The 19,646-nt window shown below is 41.6% G+C and overlaps 1 protein-coding gene across 1 annotated transcript in view; it reads right to left on the reverse strand.

The window, feature by feature from the left end:
* Positions 1-18,933, reverse strand: part of LOC117402918 (rho guanine nucleotide exchange factor TIAM2-like) — a 101,697-nt gene extending 82,764 nt beyond the window's left edge. The window contains exon 1 of the mRNA XM_059023487.1: positions 18,661-18,933. The gene's annotated coding sequence lies outside the window, so the exon portion shown is untranslated. The remainder of the gene's footprint in view (positions 1-18,660) is intronic.
* Positions 18,934-19,646: the final 713 nt, after the last annotated feature.

The following is a 19,646-nucleotide window of genomic DNA, read 5'->3' on the forward strand; positions in this document are numbered from 1 at the left end:
ACTTTACACTGCTGCCTTGGGAAACAGGAGCACAAGTGCTGTCAAGTTAAACGTTGTTTTATTTATTCCCAAAATAAATTGTACATAAAGTTGACATCGCATTTTATTTTATTTTTTTTCATTCCTTGCCATTGCCGTTTGTTCACAGTAAACAGTGACCATCGACACGTTTTCATAAAGTGATAACATGAGGTTTACTTGTGCCTTTTTTGTAGCTGAACAAGCAAACGAAATTTAAACTTTAGACACTCAAATAAAACAAAACGTAGAAATGGCGTTGTAAAATGAAGGTGAAAAAACTCAGTTTTGTATCTCGTGTATTACATTCCACGTAACAGAAAATCACAACAAATAAATAATACCAGTGCTAGAAGTTGACTTTTTATGGCAGTAGTGAGGATTTACCTGCCTGGAAAGTAGGTAGCAAAGCGGTCTTATTCGGTAGAGGTTTATTCGACTAATAACTATATATATACAGTCACCTCCAAAATTATTGGCACCCTTGATAAAGATGAGCAAAAAAGCCTGTATTTTATGCTCAAATATATGGGAAAACCATATTCTTTTATTCTAATACAATTGCTCAGAGAAAAAGTTTTTTATTAACAAGTAAGAATTTTTTTTCTCAAAAAGATAGGTGTCAGAATTATTGGCACCCCTAAAGATTCTTATAAATAAAATCAAACAAAATTAAATCTGCATTAACATTCTACTTCTTTAAGTTCATCTCAGTCTTAAGGAACTGTATTGTGGCCTTCCATGGCTTCCTGTTTCACTGGGGTATAAAAATGAGGTAACACGCATATGAAATCCATTTGTCATCCATCACCATGGGGAAAGGCAAAGAACTCACAAATGAAAAGAGACAAATGGTTGTTGACCTTCATAAATCAGAACACTTACCACTATTAGGGCAATAATTAAGAAGTTCAAAACCACTGGAACAGTGGTAAACTTGCCTGGTAGATGACGCAAGTGTATCTTGCCCCCACGCACAGTGAGGCAGATGGTTCAGGAGGCAAAGGGAAATCCAAGGGTCACAGTTGGAGAATTACTGAACTTGGTTGCATCTTGGGGTCACCAAGTCCCCAAATCTGCAATTAGATGCCACCTCCATGCCAATAGGCTATTTGGAAGGGTTGCCAGAAAAAAAGCCTTTTTTGAGAGCAACCAACAAATGTAAGCGCCTGGAGTTTGCTAAACGGCATTGGCACTTCGATTGGAACCGGGTGCTATGGTCAGATGAGATGAGATGAAAATAGAGCTCTTTGGCTACGCACACCAGTGGTGGGTTTGGCGTCGAAAGAAGGATGCATGTGCAGAAAAGAACCTCATACCTACTGTAAAATATGGTGGTGGATCTTTGATGTTATGGGGCTGTTTTGCTTCCACTGGTCCTGGGGCCAAAAACCTGGTTGCCTCTGCCAGGAGGCTGAAACTTGGCCGCAAGTGGATCTTCCAGCAAGACAATGACCCCAAGCACACATCAAAATCCACAAAGAAATGGTTAATTAACCACAAAATCAACAATTTGCAATGGCCATCTCAGTCTCCGGACTTGAGCCCCATTGAAAACCTGTGGTTTCAATTGAAGAGGGCAGTCCATAAGCGCAGACCGAAGGATATCTAGGATCTGGAAAGATTCTGTATGGAGGAATGGTCTAAGATCCCTCCCAATGTGTTCTCCAATCTCATTAAACATTATAGAAAAAGACTCAGTGCCATTATCCTTGCAAGGGGAGGGTGCACAAAGTACTGAAAACAAGGGTGCCAATAATTGTGAATTGGAAATAAATTCATAATTTGAGAAATGTGTAATTTTCGTTGATTCCATTGAATCATTAATAAAGTCAAATATATTCCACATGTTGGAAAATTACAATATAGCTCAGTCCTGGTATTTATTTTATACAGTCTTTTTTGCTCATCTTTATCAAGGGAGCCAATAATTGTGGAGGTGACTCTGTCTGTCTGTCTGTCTGTCTGTCTGTCTGTCTGTGTGTGTGTGTGTGTGTGTGTGTGTGTGTGTGTGTGTGTGTGTGTGTGTGTGTGTGTGTGTGTGTGTGTGTGTGTGTGTGTGTGTGTGTGTGTGTGTGTGTGTGTGTGTGTGTGTGTGTGTGTTTTCCAGTGGTTCAAGACAAGGGCTTGTAACCACGAAGTCCCCGGTTCAAATCCCACCTCAGCCACCGACTCATTGTGTGACCCTGAGCAAGTCACTTAACCTCCTTGTGCTCCGTCTTTCGGGTAAGACGTAATTGTAAGTGACTCTGCAGCTGATGCATAGTTCACACACCCTAGTCTCTGTAAGTCGCCTTGGATAAAGGCATCTGCTAAATAAACAAATAATAATAAAAAATAAATAATTAAAAAATAAATAACCACCTACCTACTGTTTTAAATAGATTCAATAACCTAAACTATCACATAGTAGGCCTATATGTAAATCAAAAAGTATTTATTGAAACCAACCAAGTAATAGAACTAATGCAATTCCTTATTGAAATGTATTTTGTTTTATCCTTAAGTTCTACAAGAATGCAACCATATCTGTTATCTAAGCATTTGATATGCCATCAGTACGGTCAACCAGGCTATGTTATTACTGTAACAGTGGCTATAGAGACTGCACACTGATTACCACTGTTCCCATGTTCTATAGATAGTGAGGGGCTATAGAGACTGCACACTGATTACCACTGTTCCCATGTTCTATAGATAGTGAGGGGCTATAGAGACTGCACACTGATTACCACTGTTCCCATGTTCTATAGATAGTGAGGGGCTATAGAGACTGCACACTGATTACCACTGTTCCCATGTTCTATAGATAGTGAGGGGCTATAGAGACTGCACACTGATTACCACTGTTCCCATGTTCTATAGATAGTGAGGGGCTATAGAGACTGCACACTGATTACCACTGTTCCCATGTTCTATAGATAGTGAGGGGCTATAGAGACTGCACACTGATTACCACTGTTCCCATGTTCTATAGATAGTGAGGGGCTATAGAGACTGCACACTGATTACCACTGTTCCCATGTTCTATGTTTCAATGTCTTTCACTTGATTAATTTCTCCATTTCCATACAAGAGTCAATTGGATTAATGTTCTCTGGGGATATCAGCTCCAGTAAAGTACATGTATCATACATGTAACTCTGGTGCTATACAGTACAGCCATGCAATTTATCTACAGTGACACCTAGGGGGACCATAAGAACATAAGAAAGTTTACAAATGAGAGGAGGCCATTCGGCCCATCTTGCTCGTTTGGTTGTTAGTAGCTTATTGATCCCAGAATCTTGTCAAGCAGCTTCTTAAAGGATCTCAGAGTGTCCGCTTCAACAACATTACAGGGGAGTTGGTTCCAGACCCTCACAATTCTCTGTGTAAAAAAGTGCCTCCTATTTTGTGTTCTGAATGCCCCTTTATCTAAACCCCTGGACACCCCGGGCCCCGAAACAACCATTGCTTTTAAAGCAGCGAGTGACTGACTATGGCCGACATCTTCAAAGTGAATGCAGTAGATGCGAGGGGAGAATCTGTAATGCTGGGGTAATTACACTCAAAAAAACATGCAATTGAACAAAGCTGACAATAAAGAGAATTCAACTTCAGTCCTGCTGGAGCGGGGCTAGGGTTAGTTTAATAAACACAATTAGAGGCCCCTTCGATTCTCTGTTCTGATATTTCTGTTAAATGTATTGTGAGAAGTGCGCTGCAAGGGAGAATGGGCTGGTATCTGGCTGCAGCTGAAGCCTCCGTGCTGGATTTCATTTTACACACAAATACCATGAAGATCTTTCAGAATAATGCCAGCCTGCAAAAAGCATGTCTGAATCCAGCAGATATCTCTATCAACAGTACAGCAATTTACTCAATCTTAAGAAATATAATATGAAAAAACGGACATATCGTGTAAACACGACAGTATGAAACTAATATGCACAAAACGGACATATCCGTGGAGTTACCAGTGTAAACACGACAGTATGAAACTAATATGCACTCCCCCCCCCTCCATCCCTCCCTCCTATTTCGTGGGTTAATAGACAGCCGGCCCTCACAATGCATGCATGCTGACCTAATCCACTGTGTATGGAAGGCTGCTATGGGAAGCAAGCCCACTCACCGATATGATCTTCACAGGAGATTTCTGCTATGGGAAGCAGGCTCGCTCACTGATATGAGCTTCACAGGAGATTTCTGCTATGGGAAGCAGGCCCGCTCAATGATATGATCTTCACAGGAGATTTCTGCTATGGGAAGCAGGCCCGCTCAATGATATGATCTTCACAGATTTCTGCTATGGGAAGCAGGCCCGCTCACTGATATGATCTTCACAGGAGATTTCTGCTATGGGAAGCAGGCCCACTCACTGATATGATCTTCACAGGAGATTTCTGCTATGGGAAGCAGGCCCGCTCACTGATATGATCTTCACAGGAGATTTCTGCTATGGGAAGCAGGCCCGCTCACTGATATGATCTTCACAGGAGATTTCTGCTATGGGAAGCAGGCCTGCTCACTGATATGATCTTCACAGGAGATTTCTGCTATGGGAAGCAGGCCCACTCACTGATATGATCTTCACAGGAGATTTCTGCAATGGGAAGCAGGCCCGCTCACCGATATGATCTTCACAGGAGATTTCTGCTATGGGAAGCAGGCCCACTCACCGATATGATCTTCACAGGAGATTTCTGCTATGGGAAGCAGGCTCGCTCACTGATATGAGCTTCACAGGAGATTTCTGCTATGGGAAGCAGACCCGCTCACTGATATGATCTTCACAGGAGATTTCTGCAATGGGAAGCAGGCCCGCTCACTGATATGAGCTTCACAGGAGATTTCTGCTATGGGAAGCAGGCTCGCTCACTGATATGATCTTCACAGGAGATTTCTGCTATGGGAAGCAGGCCCACTCACTGATATGAGCTTCACAGGAGATTTCTGCTATGGGAAGCAGACCCGCTCACTGATATGATCTTCACAGGAGATTTCTGCAATGGGAAGCAGGCCCGCTCACTGATATGATCTTCACAGGAGATTTCTGCTATGGGAAGCAGGCCCGCTCACTGATATGATCTTCACAGGAGATTTCTGCTATGGGAAGCAGGCCCACTCACTGATATGATCTTCACAGGAGATTTCTGCTATGGGAAGCAGGCCCGCTCACTGATATGATCTTCACAGGAGATTTCTGCTATGGGAAGCAGGCCCACTCACTGATATGATCTTCACAGGAGATTTCTGCTATGGGAAGCAGGCCCGCTCACTGATATGATCTTCACAGGAGATTTCTGCTATGGGAAGCAGGCCCGCTCACTGATATGATCTTCACAGGAGATTTCTGCTATGGGAAGCAGGCCCGCTCACTGATATGATCTTCACAGGAGATTTCTGCTATGGGAAGCAGGCCCACTCACTGATATGATCTTCACAGGAGATTTCTGCTATGCGAAGCAGGCCCACTCACTGATATGATCTTCACAGGAGATTTCTGCAATGGGAAGCAGGCCCGCTCACTGATATGAGCTTCACAGGAGATTTCTGCTATGGGAAGCAGGCCCGCTCACTGATATGATCTTCACAGGAGATTTCTGCAATGGGAAGCAGGCCCGCTCACTGATATGATCTTCACAGGAGATTTCTGCAATGGGAAGCAGGCCCGCTCACTGATATGATCTTCACAGGAGATTTCTGCAATGGGAAGCAGGCCCGCTCACTGATATGATCTTCACAGGAGATTTCTGCTATGGGAGGCAGGCCCGCTCACTGATACAAGATTTCTGCTCAAAGGTTTCAGCTGCGGCTGGCAAGAGCAACCAGAGCACAAGGAAGAAGGGTTTCTGGAGTGGAAAAGGACAGCGAGAATAAAATAAATACATCAAATACAAAGCTGTACAGAAATAAGAATGTCAGTCACTGATTTACAATGGCCCCCTGCAAGCATGAACATGAACTTTTTCACTTGAGCATTATTAAAAGCTCCACTGTCCAGCCAGCAGTCATCTCAAATTTCCTTCTGTAGTTCAGCCTCCACTTTATCAGAAAGCACGCCGTTTCTAACAGTTAGCCCAGCATATAGACTTCCATTCCCCGAAGCTCAATTTGCAACATCCGTTTCTGATTTTTAAAAGCTGACGGTTAGGAATCTGCTGGTCTTTCACCATCCATGATAATATTTTCTCTGTTAGCAAGTTATAAAAAGTGGAAACCTCCCTATTTTTAACAAGCTGGCAAACCGTAGAGCAAAACACTGAAAAGTATAGTGCCCCGTTTCTTTGCTAACCAGCAGGGAATCTTGTTAAAAAAAAAAAAAGTTAACATAACATTATATCCGACGCCCCACACCACAAAGTATGAACACACAGTTGCAAATTAGTAGAAAAGTCCGTGGTTGTTTTACAGTTACCGAGGAAGCACAGGATGCAGTGACTCAAGTCTTCCTCTCTGTGCCTGACTAAACCCAATTTACTGTTGCCCTCCCACATTTTCCCATCTGGTCCTCCCACAAAGAGAATATTGACTCTTGAATCAGCAAAGGCTCAGTGGCAGCTGGGAGGTACCCCACAGAGAAACCCTCAGGGTAATGCAAATCAGGATTGAGCTGGTGTGAAAGAAAAAAAAGAAATCAATGGATTATTGATGGTTCACTAATCTGAGGGGATAACAGGAGCTATTCCTATTGCAATTACAACGACATGGATTCATCAGGAGACAAATACATGAGAGCTAGGAAAACCTCTGCAACAGTCTTTCTTTTTTACACAGTTTAGTTTGAGTTTGGCAGGCGAGTCATTACCACAAGAAGCAATCTAGGGTATGCAGTGTTCCTGACCCGGTCCACTTGTGAGAATGGAGGGTCCGACAGGAGAACAGCTTTATTTTTTAAATTGCACAGTTAAAGATACGCATCTAATGATCATCCACATCTTTAAACACTTAACCATAGACTAGAAGTAACCCCACCCGTCTCCACTCATGGTTAAGAAAGTCATGCATTAGAGAGATTGCAAGTTTATCTTACAGTATGTTAGTTGTTCATCGATAGGTAATTTTTGTTACAATGCTTGTATGCTTAATTATACAAACAAAGAATCTCCTTGCATTTAAATTTATACTGCAGGTTTGCCCTCTTGATAACTGGCCCTGTGTAAAGACCCTGTCAAATACACTGCATTACAGGGCCCTTGATAACTGGCCCTGTGTAAAGACCCTGTCAAATACACTGCATTACAGGGCCCTTGATAACTGGCCCTGTGTAAAGACCCTGTCAAATACACTGCATTACAGGGCCCTTGATAACTGGCCCTGTGTAAAGACCCTGTCAAATACACTGCATTACAGGGCCCTTGATAACCTGCCCTGTGTAAAGACCCTGTCAAATACACTGCATTACAGGGCCCTTGATAACCTGCCCTGTGTAAAGACCCTGTCAAATGCACTGCATTACAGGGCCCTTGATAACCTGCCCTGTGTAAAGTCTGTGCTGGGCACACAAGTTGACCTTTTTCTTCAGGACACATATTGTAGAAACAAGCAAGAAAGGCAGAATCATACATTAAATGTAATGTTTAGGCATGTTCACAAAACAGCAACATGTCCCTGGCTACCTAAAGCAACCCTTTTGTCCTCTAAACTATCTTATAAACAGAAAACCAATGTACCTGACCCTGAGCCCTCTGCTTAGAAAAACGAGTCCTGGTCAGAAGCCTCTGCTGTTTAGGAATACAGTAAAGTCTGACATTCATCAAGAAGTCCATTGCTATCTAGAAAGGAGTTTACTGTAAAAACAGACTTTGAGAAAACATTGCCCTTTGTACACTACTCAAACTATACATAAAGATGACCCTAAAAAGATGTATACAGTAGACTTCAACTACTGTAAAAAGACATCTTGAATGACAAGGCTAGCCCCCCATATTAAAAAAAGCCTGGGTTTCACTATCCAGTGTATGGGCGCGGTATAGTGCCTGGGAATGGTTAGCTGGTCTGCCTTATCGACCGGTAGCCGTCTGCTCTGCTGAGGAAGAGTGGGCTTTCCTACACCTGCATACCGATCTCCGCTCCTCAAACCCACCCTTCTCACTTTAGTATGACAAGCGCACAGTCTCCTCTCTGACAAATCCCAGTCTTATGAATCTCACACAGTGAAGGCCGAGACTGTCATGCGAATGTCTGCCTTCTTTCTCGTATTATCAGGTTACTGTACAGCATTGTAATTCACTGTATGCTGCCATGAAAATGGAACGTCTGTCACATTGGAGTATTAGGAGAAACGCATCAAAAATGCAGCTGTGCTCTAGTCCCTGCACTGAATGTTACTGTAACGAAGTGCTGCGAGGATTTCAGAATCCTCCTTTTTACTCTGACTTACCGGTCATGAGCATGGCCCTTCTTAACACTGACATCTCTGCCCGCACTCTCAGATCACAGGGTGCTGATACATGATAGATGCCGATGACTGTGTTCAGTAGAAAGCGGGCCCTTCACCACTATACACCTCCTCTGTGGAGCTCAGAAACATACTTCAGACTGTTACTCACTGTGGATCGAGGTTTTACTATCAGCAATTATACAGGGATCTGGAAATAGTGCCTCATTAGCATAGTTGGCATTGTCTGAATGTATTACGTGTTCCAGCTGCGTGTTCACTACCAATGTATGCTGGCTTGAGGGGGGATTCCCACTGTAATTCACACCTCATTGAACCCTTGGGAAACACAATGGAACTTGCACCCATTTCAATTAAGCGGCCACAGAGAGACGGGCACATCAATCAGAATTACTGTCACTGTAAGCAATGTGCCCCGTCAGTAAGTTCTCATTAGCACGCTTTCACTGACAGGATGTCAGAGCTCATGTGTGTATGTATATCTGACGGGATGTCAGCGCTCATGTGTGTATGTATATCTGACGGGATGTCAGCGCTCATGTGTGTATGTATATCTGACGGGATGTCAGCGCTCATGTGTGTATGTATATCTGACGGGATGTCAGCGCTCATGTGTGTATGTATATCTGACGGGATGTCAGCGCTCATGTGTGTATGTATATCTGACGGGATGTCAGCGCTCATGTGTGTATGTATATCTGACGGGATGTCAGCGCTCATGTGTGTATGTATATCTGACGGGATGTCAGCGCTCATGTGTGTATGTATATCTGACGGGATGTCAGCGCTCATGTGTGTATGTATATCTGACGGGATGTCAGCGCTCATGTGTGTATGTATATCTGACGGGATGTCAGCGCTCATGTGTGTATGTATATCTGACGTGATGTCAGCGCTCATGTGTGTATGTATATCTGACGGGATGTCAGCGCTCATGTGTGTATGTATATCTGACGGGATGTCAGCGCTCATGTGTGTATGTATATCTGACGGGATGTCAGCGCTCATGTGTGTATGTATATCTGACGGGATGTCAGCGCTCATGTGTGTATGTATATCTGACGGGATGTCAGCGCTCATGTGTGTATGTATATCTGACGGGATGTCAGAGCTCATGTGTGTATGTATATCTGACGTGATGTCAGCGCTCATGTGTGTATGTATATCTGACGTGATGTCAGCGCTCATGTGTGTATGTATATCTGACGGGATGTCAGCGCTCATGTGTGTATGTATATCTGACGTGATGTCAGCGCTCATGTGTGTATGTATATCTGACGGGATGTCAGCGCTCATGTGTGTATGTATATCTGACGGGATGTCAGCGCTCATGTGTGTATGTATATCTGACGGGATGTCAGCGCTCATGTGTGTATGTATATCTGACGGGATGTCAGCGCTCATGTGTGTATGTATATCTGACGGGATGTCAGCGCTCATGTGTGTATGTATATCTGACGGGATGTCAGCGCTCATGTGTGTATGTATATCTGACGTGATGTCAGCGCTCATGTGTGTATGTATCTAGTCCTGGACACAGCTTTAAAAACAATGCTCACTGCGGTTTGTGGCCTGATCTGGCAAGTTTGACATGAAATTCTAAAATGAGGTGAAGCCATCCCTGCTTAGAGACTCTCTGAACACACAGTTGTGCTGCTAAACCCAACAGAAACGTCATGCTATTCTCTCACACCCACTCCATGGAAACACTACATGGATTTTTGGTATCACTTCTGTACTGTATATGTGTCGGTGTTTTGAAAATGCTAAAGCTATGAATGTAGAATATATTTCTTTTTTTTCATTTCATGAGGCTTAATAAAGGAGTGAACACTTAACTTGCAGGATTATATTTAACCAATAGGTACTGCATGCATAACATACATTTCAAAAGTGTTGCTTCAAAGACAATTTGATTATATAGGTTGCTAATTTTAATCAAACATAAATCAGAGGTTGTAAACCTTTATTATTTATTGACTGGGTTCAGTGGACAGGCTTTGGTATTCAGAGAGATTCATTTAGATAATGTTTAATACAATCACACCATGACCTACACATATGCTTGACTCGCACCATTTTCAGTGTCATTTCTAATGACGCTAGTCTGGAGATCACTGATGAATAGATTGTACTATTTGGACCACTTATCAGTCCTTTAGGAACCTGACATACGAATCCATACGTTTGTTAATAAGTTCCACCAAAAAAGAAAGAAATGTTTTTATTCAAAGTGAATAACTTCTTTCAAAAGGGCCACAAATTATCCTTTTTTTCTTCTAAAACCTGTTATGGAAATGAAATGCAAGGCAGCCTTCTCATTTCAACCCTATTTTTAAGCATGTTGTAATAGGTTACCAATAACTACTTCTTTGTATATTTTAAGCAGAATCCGAGCCCAACGGTATTTTTTTAGCAGTTTCTTTTTCCAATGACAGGGTGCCACTGCAGAGAGGAAGCTACTTGTCATTCGTCTGGAAACAGTCAATAAGGAAGCCTTCTTTCACAAAGAATCTGGAGCCTAACCGACCTCACCTACTTTTTATATAACAAACTCATGATGCAACCCAACCTCTGCTTTTAAAAAGAAACATATTTGTGGTATAAACTACCACTCTTACTAAACTACAGTGCCGTGAAAAAGTATTTGCCCCCTGTCTGATTTTCTGCATTTTTGCATATTTTTGACACTGAATGTTATCAGTTCTTCAACCAAAACCTAATATTAGATAAAAGGGACCCTGAGTGAACAAATAACACAAACATTTGATACATATTTCATTTATTTATTAAAGAAAGTTATGCAACACCCGATGCCCCCGTGTGAAAAAGTAATCGCCCCTTTAGACAATAACTGGTTACGCCACCTTTAGCAGCAATAACTGCAACCAAACGCTTTCTGTAGTTATTGATTAGTCCCTCACAGCGCCATGGAGGAATTTTGGCCCACTCCTCCATGCAGAACTGCTTCAACTCAGTGACATTTGTGGGTTTTCAAGCATGAAATGCTCGTTTCAGGTCCTGCCACAACATCTCAATGGGGTTTAGGTCTGGACTTTGACTAGGCCATTCCAAAACTTGAAATTTCTTGTTCTTCAACCATTCTGATGTAGACTTGCTTGTGTGTTTCACATCATTGTCTTGCTGCATGACCCAGCTGCGCTTCAGCTTCAGCTCACGGACGGATGGCCTCACATTCTCCTGTAGAATTCTCTGATACAGAGCAGAATTCATGGTTCCTTCAATTATGTCAAGGCGTCCAGGTCCTGATGCAGCAAAGCATCCCCAAACCATGACACTACCACCACCATGCTTGACCGTTGGTATGAGGTTCTTACTGTGGAATGCAGTGTTTGGTTTTCGCCAGACATAACGGGGCCCATGTCGGCCAAAAAGTTCCACTTTTGACTCATCTGTCCATAGAACATTGATCCAGAACTATTGAGGATCATCCAGGTGCTTTTTGGCAAACTTGAGACGAGCATTCATGTTCTTCTTAGTGAGCAATGGTTTCTGCCATGCTACTCTGCCATGAAACCCATTTTTGCCCAGTGTCTTTCTGATGGTGGAGTCATGAACACTGACCTTTGCCGAGGCGAGAGAGGCCTGCAGATCCCTGGATGTTGTTCTAGGGTTCTTTGTGACTTCCTGGACGATTTTATGCCTTGCTCTTGGAGAGATTTTGGCAGGACGGCCACTCCTGGGAAGATTCACTACTGTCCCAAACTTTCTCCATTTGGACAATATGGTTTTGACTGTGGTTCGGTGGAGCCCCAGAGCCTTACAAATGGCTTTGTAACCCTTTCCAGACTGATAGGCATCAACAACTTTTTTCCGGAGGTCTTCAGGAATTACTTTTGTTGATGGCATGATGTGCCTCTAGAACAGGGGTGTCAAACTCCAGTCCTCGAGGGCCGCAGGGTCTTCTGGTTTTCATTCCAACTTAAGCTCTCAATTAACATAATTGATCTAATTATTTGTTGAATTTGACATATTTAATATTTTTCAAGGTCTTTTACAGTTGATGGTTTTAAAAATGCCCTTGATTCAAGGTACACTACTTATGAAACATTGAGGCCTGAAGTGTTAAATGTGTCCAGTTAATCAAATAAGTAGACCAACTAAGTAATTGAGAGCTTGGGTGGAACGAAAGCCAGAAGACACTGCGGCCCTCCAGGAACTGAGTTTGACACCCCTGCTCTAGAACCTGTGTGCTGACAACTTCACTCTGATGGTAAGGGCCAAAGTTAGTCAGATTTATATTGGGCAGGGCTGGCCCAAATCAGGCCTGGTTGTTAACCAAAGTACTCAAACAGCTGACCCTAATTATCCCTTTAATTGGGTTGAGTTAACTAGGGGGGGCAATAACTTTTTCACACCTGAAGATTGCATGTTTGATTACCTTGTACACCAAACAAATGAAAGAAGCACCAAACTTTGATGACCATTTTTTCTCTCAGACTCCCTCTATATACTACTACAAACCACAAAAAAATCTGACCAAATACAATGTGAAAAATGTGCAAAAATGCAGCAAATCAGACAGAGGGCAAATACTTTCACGGCACTGTACATTCTGTATCTAATTAGGCTCAATATATCATGAAAATCAAAATGTATTGCTTCCCTGAATTGAGAATACAGAACATACATCCATAACTTGTCACATAAAAAACAAAGACAAAATAAAACCATTGGGCGTACTGCGTGAACAAAAGAGGAAAAGACCTTTGTCATAAACTATTGAAGGCAAATACTGTAGGAGCTGTGAATACAATCACACAGTAATGTACTCGCCCAGAAACAAGTACAGGAAAACACAGAGCCAAGTACTAAATCATGACAACATTTTGGAAAGCGTGGGAGCATGGTACATCACAGCAAACACATTCCGGAATCAATGTGACAATAAAAACAAATATTACCTGCGCCTGATCAGTCACAAGCACAATCCACATATGGTGAAAAACATGCCGTAGCAGCCCGGGAAACATTTGGGTTCCTCTGTCTGTTGTTAACACTTCAGAATGAACGATCATTCAAAAGAAGCTCTTGAGAGACACTCTCGCAGTACAGAGGATCATAACCTCTCTGAGTTATGTGTGCATTTCTCCTGGTATCGTACAGGGATGACAGCTCTGTTATGTGTACGATACCAGGAGAAATGCACACATAACAGAGCTGTCATCCCTGTACGACACCAGGAGAAATGCACACATAACAGAGCTGTCATCCCTGTACGATACCAGGAGAAATGCACACATAACAGAGCTGTCATCCCTGTACGATACCAGGAGAAATACACACATAACAGAGCTGTCATCCCTGTACGATACCAGGAGAAATGCACACATAACAGAGCTGTCATCCCTGTACGATACCAGGAGAAATGCACACATAACAGAGCTGTCATCCCTGTACGATACAAGGAGAAATGCACACATAACAGAGCTGTCATCCCTGTACGATACCAGGAGAAATGCACGCATAACAGAGCTGTCAACCCTGTACGATACCAGGAGAAATGCACACATAACAGAGCTGTCATCCCTGTACGACACCAGGAGAAATGCACACATAACAGAGCTGTCATCCCTGTACGATACCAGGAGAAATGCACACATAACAGAGCTGTCATCCCTGTACGATACCAGGAGAAATACACACATAACAGAGCTGTCATCCCTGTACGATACCAGGAGAAATGCACACATAACAGAGCTGTCATCCCTGTACGATACCAGGAGAAATGCACACATAACAGAGCTGTCATCCCTGTACGATACAAGGAGAAATGCACACATAACAGAGCTGTCATCCCTGTACGATACCAGGAGAAATGCACGCATAACAGAGCTGTCAACCCTGTACGATACCAGGAGAAATGCACACATAACAGAGCTGTCATCCCTGTACGATACCAGGAGAAATGCACACATAACAGAGCTGTCATCCCTGTACGATACCAGGAGAAATGCACACATAACAGAGCTGTCATCCCTGTACGATACCAGGAGAAATGCACACATAACAGAGCTGTCACCCCTGTACGATACCAGGAGAAATGCACACATAACAGAGCTGTCATCCCTGTACGATACCAGGAGAAATGCACACATAACAGAGCTGTCATCCCTGTACGATACCAGGAGAAATGCACGCATAACAGAGCTGTCATCCCTGTATGACGCCAGGAGAAATGCACGCATAACAGAGCTGTCATCCCTGTACGATACCAGGAACCAACTCCCCAGAAATGTTGTTGAAGCTGACACCCTGGGATCCTTCAAGTAGCTGCTTGATGAGATTCTGGGATCAATAAGCTGTTAACAACCAAACGAGCAAGATGGGCCGAATGGCCTCCTCTCGTTTGTAAACTTATTTCACATGTCTGTTGTTATTTTAACATTTATTTATGTTTTTATTTAGTTTGATAAGTTAGCATTTACTGTTTTTCAGGTAAACATTTAAACATGTAGGAACATTTGTTGTATAATAACTCTAGAGAATTATACATTTTGAATGTGACAATGCTATTTTTTCTGCTTTCATAAATATTATGTTTAATAGTGAAATATCTTCAAATGCCTGTTGTGGAATAAATACAGCCCTAACCCTGAATCCCTTTTCATCTTATTGTGCCCTTGAAGGGCTTCTGTAACTGCCTTTCCTGAGGTTGTCCACAATACATTTGATGTGAAACCCTTTCCACCCACAGACCACTACAGGCACACCACTAAATAATGCACATCAAACACTACCGTTGCTAGCAGAGGAAAACAAATCTGCTCCATTGGGTTTTATCAGAATTAGTGCTGGACAAACACAGGATTTTCATGTTCGGATATTCACTCATGATTTAAATATTCCTTCAGATATTCGTTAGTTTTCAAAAATTAATAAAAGAAGAATTAACCTGAGTTCATTAAAAAATACAAAACTAAACTAGACAAGACTCGAGGAGGAGCGAGAAGCTGTGTTTTTCATTGACAAAGGCATCACGTTGCCATGTGAATCTCTGTGCTTGTGGGGTTACTTCATGGATGGGCTTTGTTTAAGATGTGTGTTCTGAAGGGGTAAAACCAGGGCAGACAGCAAGGGGAGGAAGGTCAAAAGCAAATGTAAGCAGCTGTTATAAATACACTTAAGAAAGAATGCATGCCTCAGTATGGGATTACATGAATGTCAAGTGACAATGGACTATGAAAAATAAAGGCTAAAAAAATATAATACCCAGTAAGTAAAATCTTCTTAAATCTTTTCCTCTAGATACTGTATGCCTAGCTGGACACTATTGATCTATATAAAGCAACACTCAAAAAACTCAAACAAAGCTCTCTGAAACCGAAAGAAAGTCTCACTGAATGCACGGATGCCACAGATGAAAAGCTAAATACACTTCCATTACTTCCTTAAACCAGCAACCCGTTTAAAAAAAGAAGTCATTATCAAACTGGTGCTGGTACAGCTGAAGATGTGAAAGACAAGCTGAGATAACAGGGGTTTCTTTCCATGCCAGGCTCCTCGCTAAATACCAAATGGCATGCCTGGGCTTCCTGCAGCACCAGGGGCTGTGTGCTCTGCTCACCAGGGCACACCAGGGAGCCAAACACTCTTGTTTACCTTTTGAAACTGCTCACATCTGCGCTCTCCCTCCCTAGATTTACAAGTACGAGCAACTGGTCAAACTAAAAGGTTTGTTAGGAGCTATCATTGTTATGAAGAGGTAGGCTAACCCGATTTAAGTTTTTAAATCACATATATATATAATTAAATTATACATGTATGGAGTAGAGGTCTGGTGCTGAGAAACATACATATTGCAGATAACTACACTTACTCTGTAGTTTCAGAGAAGAGGTTCCAAAATTAACATGAAAGAGACTACTGATAGTCCTCTTGGTTTGTGCTCCTTTGCTTTATGTGGTAGAGTAGTTTTACATTTTATAAATTCAAACTTAAAAGACTTCCATCCACTTTGCAACAAATCACACTGTCTGCAATAAATATATTGTAGACTAATGAAAGGATGTGCTGTATGTAAATACGGAGTTGCAAATAGATTGTAGGTAACAATTAGTAGTCTTGCATAGTAAATTACAGTTGTTTTTATGCAATGATGAGGCAATCTTACTCCTATAATCAGAATGATATGTTCTGATCTGCTGCCACAACTGCTCCCTGCAGGAATTCTATTTGGCAGGCAGTCCTCTTCATGGACACTGCTGTTTGCAAGGAGTAGCCAATGCTAAATATAATGATGAGCCCCTACTCAGACTATTCTGTTGCACAGCTGTGCTAGCAGTTCCATTAAACATTCACATGAATTTGCATTCAGCTTTGAATTTCTAGAAGTCTCTGCCTCTTGTTATACTTTACATGTATGTGACCAAAGTCCCTTTAATTAGAAATGGTTCTTTTGCAAACAAAATCTGATCCAATCTGAACCATAAGAGAATACTGAAAACGGTCAGGCCATTCTGGAGTCACGGCTCTAGCCATTCTGGAGTCACGGCGCTAGCCATTCTGGCGTCACGGCTCTAGCCATTCTGGAGTCACGGCTCTAGCCATTCTGGAGTCACGGCTCTAGCCATTCTGGAGTCACGGCGCTAACCATTCTGGAGTCACGGCGCTAGCCATTCTGGCGTCACGGCTCTAGCCATTCTGGAGTCACGGCTCTAGCCATTCTGGAGTCACGGCTCTAGCCATTCTGGCGTCACGGCTCTAGCTATTCTGGAGTCACGGCGCTAGCCATTCTGGAGTCATGGCTCAAGTTTTTTTCACAATTCTAGGTTAGGTTTGGTGTACCGGAGTAGAATAGGTCAGAACCATTCTAGAACGGGCTAAATTCTTATTTACCTGCAACATATAATACAAATCTTACAAGTGTAGGTTTTTGTAACTTGTTTTTCTAAAGAAATAACTACCAGTACATAGTTCATAAAACTCTGTTACCAGCGCCTCTAAACAACCTATCAAAACGGAGTAATGTAGAACCACTACACATTGCAAATATACAGTTATAATGTAGTGAAATAGTTACGGTAGACTGCGATATGTATTGTGTCAAATAAATAACAAACAAAACAAGTAATTAAATGTTGTACAAAACAACTGATCATTTCTTTATTGTCAGTAGCAGGCATGGAGAGCCATACAGAACAATATAACCCCCTCAACTCCTTTAGGGTTGTAACCTGTATAAACAGACGTGTCCAGTTTCCTTCACATACAACGGCGACAGGCATTGTGTTTTGCTTTTATAAAGCAGCCCATGGTGGAAATTCTTTAAAGGGCTTTGTGACAGCTCGGTGTTTACTGGCTGTGTATGCAAGGACTATACTAGCTTTATGCTCAGACAATGCTTGCACAGCGCTATGCAGTACTGCTGCCCCTCAGGAGGGATTCGACACCTCCTCAATATGCCGGCTTTATTAATAAACCTTCAACCAAATATGACTACATTGTGTAGTCTAACTGCAAATGCATTACAATGATATAAAATAACTAACATATATAATCAAGTACGGACTGTCATAAAACTGAAAGAATGGAAGAAAGCATTAATAAAAGTCACCACCTCGTGCCACGTTTTTATAGTTAAACTTTACCCTTCAGATTTATGCACAGATTATATCTGATCGGGTTATGTGACTGCACGGGTGTGCTTAAGAAGCAGCTATCCATTTTAAACACGTTAATACAATTACACCGTCTATTTAAGGTTTTGTTTCCAGACGAGACCAAATAATTGAGGGCAGTATTGAAATGCTAATGACATTGTTATAGGGAGCTGCCGTAACAGCTGTACTCCACTGCCTAACAATTACAACGCAAAAAAACCACGGGCAAGCACCCTCCTAATAATATACTATAGCCAAGACCAGATGAGTGTTCTATAATCATACATACATACATTGAACACCTTTAGAAAGTTGTGAGACTATTACTGTATACCTCTTGTAAAAGTATCGGTACCGTAGCCGTACACAAAACGGTGAATAACGCCCGTACAGTTCCAACATCTGTGACATGATTGTGTTACACAGCAACAAAACTAGTCAATGATTTATATAAATATGCAGTGAATGCATACTAACAAGACTATCGGCTCAAATACTACTACTACTACTACTCATAATAATAATAATAATAATAATAATAATAATAATAATAATAATAATAGTCATACACATAAGTTGGGAACTGCAAAGCACGTCCTTCCATTAGAGAATAAAGTTAGCACGAAAACTTACCAGAAGCTAAAAGAAAGGACACCGTCAGCGTTCAACAGTAAATATAATGTACACCTTGTCGCAGGAAAGACCCTCCACATCTGTAACTGTCCGCCCGCTGTTTGAGAGCTTTCCCGTTTTTAGTTTTCCTTTAGAAAACACATCAAGTAAAATCCCAAACTAAAAGCAGTTTTCCATTGTCCCGTGCGCTTTGCAATTAAGGCAGATCCTGAGACTGGACAAGTTGATATAACGCAGCCTACCACCGTACACATAATCTATCCATTTCAGAGGATGAAACATTGGAACAAACCCCGCCTCTTACTATTATGGACAAGAAAACCCACCTACCACCTTTGCCGCAGTGTGCTTAATTTAAATATAGAACAGGGAGGACCAATGAAGCAAGGCGTTAGGCGGGGCCATTCCTTAAGGGATCACCATGTTTTTCTACTGTTAGTACGAGACTGGGCTGCTCGCATCATTGTAGAATCGTATGAGGTTTGACACAAATACAGTTTATTTTATAGCTCTTTTTTTTTTACATGAAATAATATTTTTGAATATTAAATAGACACTGCAGTTTTATTTAGTCTGCTCTCCTAAGATTATTGTTATCAACAACAACAACAACAACAATAATAATAATAATAATAATAATAATAATAATAATAATAATAATAATAATAATAATAATAATAATAATAATAATAATAATAAGCATCGGGGGAATAATATAAGCGGAACAACCAGAATCAGACTGAATGTTTTTAAACAGAAAATAAAATGTGAAAAAGATCTGTATGAATGGTATGTCCAAAGGTTCATACATGATGGCACTGAGATGGTTAATTAAACATTGACAACACGAAGGGGCATTGAAATGTTGTGTGACCATTTAAAATGCTGTTTGTAAAAAACAATATATATATATATATATATATATATATATATATATATATATATATATATATATATATATATATATATATATATATATCAAAAGT

This window comes from Acipenser ruthenus, chromosome 5 (assembly GCF_902713425.1).
Source record: "Acipenser ruthenus chromosome 5, fAciRut3.2 maternal haplotype, whole genome shotgun sequence".
Lineage (NCBI taxonomy): Eukaryota > Metazoa > Chordata > Actinopteri > Acipenseriformes > Acipenseridae > Acipenser > Acipenser ruthenus.